The 7,224-nt window shown below is 42.3% G+C and overlaps 1 long non-coding RNA gene across 1 annotated transcript in view; it reads right to left on the reverse strand.

Annotated features, from left to right (window-relative positions):
• Positions 1-1,045: 1,045 nt before the first annotated feature.
• LOC112551894 overlaps positions 1,046-7,224 on the reverse strand; it is an 86,087-nt gene continuing 79,908 nt past the window's right edge. Inside the window, exon 3 of the long non-coding RNA XR_003096232.1 lies at positions 1,046-2,959. This is a non-coding gene — a long non-coding RNA (uncharacterized LOC112551894). The remainder of the gene's footprint in view (positions 2,960-7,224) is intronic.

Here is a 7,224-nt window from a genome sequence, read left to right on the forward strand (position 1 = left end):
TAGCTCCATTCTCTTTGGAACCACCCTTCAGGTAGTTAAAGGCTGCTATTAAATCCCCATTTAGTCTTCTTCTCTCCAGACTAAATAAGTCCAGTTCCCTCAGCTTCTCTTCACAAGTCATGTCCCCCAGCTCCCTCACCATTTTTGCTGCTCTCCGCTGGACTCTCTCCAATTTGTCTACATCCTTTCTATAGTGGGGGCTGAAAACTGAACACAGTATTCCAGATGCGGCATCACCAGCACTGATTAGAGAGGAATAATTAGTTCTTCCAATCTGCTGGTAACACTTTTACCAAAGCAGCTTGGTATGCCATTATCCTTCTTTACAAGAGCATACTATTAGCTTATATTCAGCTTATTGTCCACTGTAACCCCCACGTCCTTTTATGTAGAGCTGCCCATCAGTCCCTAGCCTGGGACTGTCCCAATGCCTGGGATTGTTCTGTCCTAAGTGCAGGACTTTGCACTTTTCCTTACTGAACTTCATGAGATTCCTTTTGGCCCAATCCTCCAATTTGTCTAGGTCTCTCTAAATCCTTGCCCTACCATCCAGCATATCTACTACTCCCCCTAGCTTAGTGTCATCTGCAAACCTGCTGAGGGTGCACTCCATCCTATCTTCCAGGTCACTGGTGAAGATATTGAGCAAAACTGGCCCCAGAACCAACACCTGGGGCACTCCACTTGATACTAGCTTCCAACTAGACATCAAGCCATTGATTACTACCCTTTGAGCTAACTATCCATTCAGTTTTCTATCCACCTAGCAGTTCATTCATCCAACCTGGGCTTCCATAGCTTGCTTGCAAGAATGTTGTGAGAGACCGTATCAAAAGCCTTGCTAATATCAAGGTATATCATGTTCACTGCTCTCCCCGCATCCACAGAGCTGACTGTACCTAATCACCTTCTCCTCCAAGTTTTTGGAAATGGATTTCTTGAGGACCTGTTCCATGATCTCTCCAGGGATGGAGGTGAGCCTGACCGGTCTGTAATTCCCCAGATCCTCCTCCTTCCTTTTCTTAAAGATGGACGCTATATTTGCCTTTTTCCAATTGTCTGGGACCTCTCCAAATTGCCATGATTTTTCAAAGATTTGGTACACTTTCTTCTTACTACCAGTAAATCCATGCCAGATGGTTGTGATCACCATTTCCTCATCCAGATGCTTGTAAACAGATTTCCTTATAATGTGTTTCAGTAACTTTTGGGGTCTTGAGGTGAAGCTAACCAGTTTATAGTTCCTTTGGTTTTCCTTTTTTGAAGAGGGGCACTATGTTGACATTTTTGAAGAGAGGCATTATATATACCCAGTCTTCTGGCACCTTGGCCATCTCACATGACTTTATAAATATTATTGCAAAGGCTCTGAGATCTCCTCTGCCAGTTCTTTCAGTGCTCTGGGATGAATTGCATCAGGCCCTGATGACATGAATTCATTCGGACCCATCAAAAGTTCTCTAGCTGTCTTTTTTGTTATCTCATCCCTCAGCTTGTCCCCTTCCTTGTTCAAATAATCAATATCAGGTGTCTGACTGCAGCTTTTTTTTGGTGAATATTGAGGCAAATAGTATATGGATCATTCAATCTAGTCTTTCTGGAAGAACAGATGCTATAAGCAGCATTGCCTTATTGAAGAAGGGCTTAAAAGACTAATTTAGCATTTTGCCCATTTGAGCCACAGAGGGATTCAGTTATTATCCCAAAGTCCTCGAGAAGGTTGGTGGCATATCTAGAAACTGAACTCTGGCTTCTTAACTTCAAATCCAGTGTCATATTCCAAAGCAGCTTGTTTCTACTGGAGGCACTAAGTGACCCTTCAGGTTTAGTGCCTCATGTGGCCACTTACTGAAAGTACCTATGAAGGCCATCACTGAATATACAAGCCCATGGAATCCCTTCCTCCACTGAACAGAATCACTAGTTAAACTGTGTATTGATTTCCTCTTTGCAGAAGAGGTTGAGTGGTGAATAGACTGTGGGTAGGTGAGTGAAAGACTATAAGGACTAGATGAACCATGTGAAAGGCAGACAGAACGTGGGTCTCCTCCCCTCTCCCGCAACAACTTTAGGAGAATGTTTCAACTGTGTACTAGGAGCCTACTTGCATCTAAAGTAATAAAACAGGAGGTTAATCTCCATGTTCATTTAACCATGGGTTTCTGCTCTATCTACTTCACTAATGGACTCCTGACAATGATCTGAAGGAATGAGATTCCACTAAAATAAATGAGGCATTTAGTGAAATTAGTCCTTATGTTATAGCAAGGTGTCAGCTCTGCTATAGGTTAAATCTGAGCATTGCTTTCCGTTTAAAAGGTAGGCTACTCTAAGAGTCCTAACATCAGCATGTTTCATCATCTTGAAAATTGCTCTGTCTCCATAACTCATATTTAGGTGACCTGAGCAAGGGCTTCCCATGATACTATCCCCTGGAAAAACACAACATTTTATAAAATGAATTCAAAAGCCTGGATTCTCAATCTCTTGAAGGCAAAAGTTCAAGTTATGCTGACTTGGAAGATACTTAGTTTAGACAACCACAAGGTATTAAGCTCAATATGGTTAGTAACTGGATGAAACTGTACTGTGTGCATGTATTATATAGGAATTCAGACTAAATGATCTAATTGTCCTTTCTGGACTTAAAATGTATAAGTGCATAATGAGTCAATAGAAGGAAAGAGGATGTGCCCTTGTTTTCATTGCATTCCACATTTATATGACAGCATTTATCCATATGCATTTTAACTGCATTCACAGTTAGCTGACTGAAGGTAGGATGAGTTGGAGCAGTTTGACACAATGGAAATATGCTAAGGACTGCATGTGCCTCGGACAGTATGCTTCAAGCATTCTTCATTTCAGCACCAAATTTTGTAGGTTGTCTCAGCAGAGGTTCACAGGATGTCTTTTTCCAGGTCTTTGTCAGCAGTCAGTTGATATACATGGCAATATTCTGTAAGGAAAGATTTTAAGCAGTCTCAGAAGGAATTCCCAGAAGAAGGGTGGCAAAGAGGTAACATGGCAAACCTGGGGTGGCTAGCCTGGAATACACTTAATGCTTTGAGCATAAGCTGCCATCACCACCCAGAAAGCAGAGAGCAGAGATCTGAAGCCAAGAAATGAAGAATTAAAGGAACACAAATTTCAACCTGTGGAAGCCAGGAGATACAGAAGTGAGGAAAAAACTGTCCCCATGATGCAACCTTAACTCTGCTCACTTTGAGTGATGACAAAATATGGATACACATATAGACTAGAACATCCAGTAGCATCAGATGTTGCAAAAACAATCTGGGAACAGACCACAATAAAGCTGAAGGATAAACTCTATCACACTCTCATTGCTAAGGCAAAACTTACAGTCAAGTCTGAAGCAGACAGGGGTTAGAGTTAAGCTTACATCATGAAGATAGTATGTTACTCACCTCTGTATCTCCTGATTTCCAGGTGTTTAAGTTTGCATTCCTTTAATTCTTTTTTTTTTGGTTTCAGATCATTATGGTGGTGATAGTAAACTATTGGACAGCCATAACTCTGTGTTAAAGATTGTTGCTATTTAACTGAACATACACAATTACATTTACAAATTCAACGTTAATGGTTTGTGCATGCTCTCTTGGAGACAGCGCTAGATTTGGACTCCAGGAGACCTCGGAGGTCTATCTGCAGCTCTGTCACTGACTTGATACCTGTCCTCAGCCAAGTCACTTTACCTTTCTAGGCCTCTCTCTGCCCTCCAACTCTTTGACTATTCAGACTGAATCCTTCATGTTAGATGCTGTCTTTCACTAAGTGCTCATCCTATGCCTACCACAATGGATGCCCAGACTTGGGAGAGGCCTCTACTGTGAAAGAAAAAGTTTAAACATTACTAATTAAAGAGCTAGGGCTACACTCTGGGAATGTGCACTCTCCTCTTTTTTCCTGTCTAATTTCAAAGCTTCAGCTTTCAAAAGTATCTCTCACCCAATGAGGGGGGGTGTTTCCCAACAAAAGGGTTAAAATTACCAACTCCATTAGAGAGAGAGAAGACTGCTTTAACAAGGGTTTAGATCTTATGCCATGCTAGGTACCAACTAATCAATACTAGTCAAAGGTGAAGGCCAGAGAGCAGAGCCAGGAATCATTGCACAAGCTAAGCAAAGTTTAGTGAACCAAAAACTTGATAAAACATATGTTTAACTCCATTTTCTGTGAAACGTTCCACCCTTTCTTTTACCTGATCCTGGAACAGGGACCATGTGCATTGATCCTCCCCATGAGTGACACAGGCACACAGAGATTTCAGTGGAAGTCCTCAGACCATTCTATGGTACAACAGTCCTTTATTCCCCTTCAGTTAATATGCCCTGACTTTTGCATATAACTCTTTATTCATGAAAGTCTTGATCCAAACTCTTCTGGTAAAAGGGCTTGCAAGCAGTTTACTTTCTGTCCAATGACTTCATTGCAAAGGATTTTTTTACCGTATCAAGTTTGCCATACACAGACTTTCTCTCCTCTCGTTCACCAGAGTGTCCCTGTTTCTGGAAATGATCTGTGGTTTGGAAATGCCCTTTTAGGCTTCAAAGAACTTAAAATTTGCCATACCAGATCACACAATTGGAACTCTCTAATTTCATCTCCTCTTGTAAAATATACCTGGTGCACTTCAGAAGATAACAACATGTACCATCAATATTTGGTTCTTATATAGTAACACTATCTGCAATGATGCAGGAAATCATTACTCTCTCTACCCTAGTCCTCATTAGATTCTACTAGGTGTTGGGAAGGGTTGTTATAGAAAGCAAGTAAAGGATGATGGGCCTCCCTCTTAGCCCCCCTCATAAATATGAGTAGGTATAACAGAGACACAGAACATCATAAGAGGGCTTCCAAAATCATAGCAAAACATAGCACAGCCCCTTTCAGGATTGGTTTGGCTAAACTTTCCCCATTCAAAGAAGTTGGCAAGAAAATCAGGAATTTTGTCTAGGGTAAATTCCTGTATGTGAGGAATTTAAGTCTGGGGTAAATCTGTGAAATTCTGGATTGTACACTAGAAGGAGCCTACAGTTGTACACATACAATTCATACATGTTTCTGTTTTGCAATCCTTGGATTTAAGCATGGGTAAGCAGCCCATTAATAGTCATGTCCCATATTCAGCTAGTCTCCTTCCTCGCTTCTCTTATACTCTTGTGCCATCTATATGAGCATCTATAGGTAATGTTCTCTGCCTCCTTTATTCACATTAAGGTAGTAGCTTGCTCGGTTCAGACTGTTTGTAAAGTAAGGTGCTGCACAGTGCAACTAAGACATCAGAATGTGACCCTAGGGAAAACAGTGATCCTGAAAAGAGCATTTCAGTTGCTCTCCAGCCCTGACACCTCTCCAGCAGTTATGTATGGTCTTGTACATCCACTTAAACATGGGTCACCTAGAACTGACTCTGAGAATAGCCCTGCTGGGAATGATATATATTTATACTGGACTCCTCTGCCCTATTGACACAGGCTTGGCATTACCTCCACAGTGTTGTCAGGCAGGTTGCCTGTATCCATACGACCCTGAACTGGGATTTGTGTTTTTACCTGTAAGGGACAAATGGACTCAGGGCACAATTCATGGCAGCAGAGAAACTGGAACTGGAGTTCTCCGTGTTGTACTGGTTCTTGTGACATATGGTTTTATATTGCCACCTCGTGGTGAGAATGCATGCAAAACAGCTGAATAAAGATGGCTGACTAACAAGTTAGGGCTGTGATGTATTTATTACAACTCATAAGAGATGTAACGAAGAATGTTGCCAAGTACTGGATGCTTCTTGCTCATTCAAACAGCTGAGTCTTTCTTGTGACTTGATGTGTTGCTCACTGTTTACATTATTTCCCGCCTAGAATGTAAAATGGGGCAGCTCTGTACCAGGTCTGCAAAGGTACAGAAATCTGGAGACTTCTATAACAATGACCTAATGCCTCAATTTGCAGATGTGATGTTATTGTCAAACGTCTTGGAATCCAACATGATATGTTCCTACTCCACATTTTACAGCACAGGTGTCTGCTACCACAATTGTCAACAGCTGAAAATGTGGTTGGGACCATTCTAACCAAAGAAGCCAAGAGGACGATGAAGGTCTAGGTCTCCTTCAAGTGCATGTGATTAAGGAGCGAATGAAAGAATGGGCTTTACAATTGGTGTCCCAATGGTGACAAGGGAACAGAAAACCAACAGCATGCTCCCTCCTCCTGCTATTGCATGATGGAGTGGAAAGTTGTGATGACATACTGAAAAGGTCACTTACAAGTGCTACTGCAAGGACTACTGCAGTCACGCTATGCACTGATTTCCATTGGGTGATGACGTGCACATTCAAGACTGCCTTGACACCAAACTCTCTTTCAAAAGTCTGAAGGTGTGATTTTTTTAGAGTGAAAACTATTCACGTTTATCTTTTATACAGCAAAGTGGAAGCCTCTAACATTTTTTTAAAGTACTGGCCTTTGTTCTAGGGCACTTACAGTATAAAGTGTAACACAGCAAGAGAGGACAGTCAAAACAGAATGAAGAAATTAGTTTCAAACAAGAAGGCATACAAGACATAAGGTATACTGTTGTTATAGAGATAATTTGTTTCTGCTTGTGTATCATAGATTGGAGGAAAGTGTAGGCTGGAAGTGTGGGGGGAGGTAAAAAATTGATAGCTCTTGTTTGAGTGAGGCATAACACATTCACATTCCCCATATATCCCCTTAACAGCTCTTTGCAACAACCACTGCTAATTATCCCTCCCCACAATCTTCTCCTACAAGACATAACCCTCCTAAAGGGCACCCTGTGCAAGGAAAGGCAACATGGTGCAGGAAGAAACATGGGGAAAGGGCCACCCAGGGCATGGATGAAGTGGAGTACAGAGGAAGAAGAGGGCAGGGAAAGGGAATGTGGAGCAGCACGGAGCTGCTGCAGCTCTTGCCTCAACTGGGGCTGGAGGCTGAAGCCAGAGCCGCTACTACTGCCTGGCCTGGCCGAATGCTCCATGCGCTGCAGTGGAGACAGAGCAACTGCAAAGGTAGGCAGGCACAAAAGAGAGACAAGAAGGCATGGGGTGGGGGTGGGGGGAGGTGACAGCAGGGGGGTGTCACAACCCAGTGATTTTGGTGCCTTGGCATGGTGGAATTTTCCCGCCACACGAGAGCCTCTTGCAAAAGTAAAGGTTTTCTGTTGCAGCAGAAA

Source organism: Alligator sinensis, unplaced genomic scaffold (assembly GCF_000455745.1).
Source record: "Alligator sinensis unplaced genomic scaffold, ASM45574v1 scaffold1299_1, whole genome shotgun sequence".
Taxonomy (NCBI): Eukaryota; Metazoa; Chordata; order Crocodylia; family Alligatoridae; genus Alligator; species Alligator sinensis.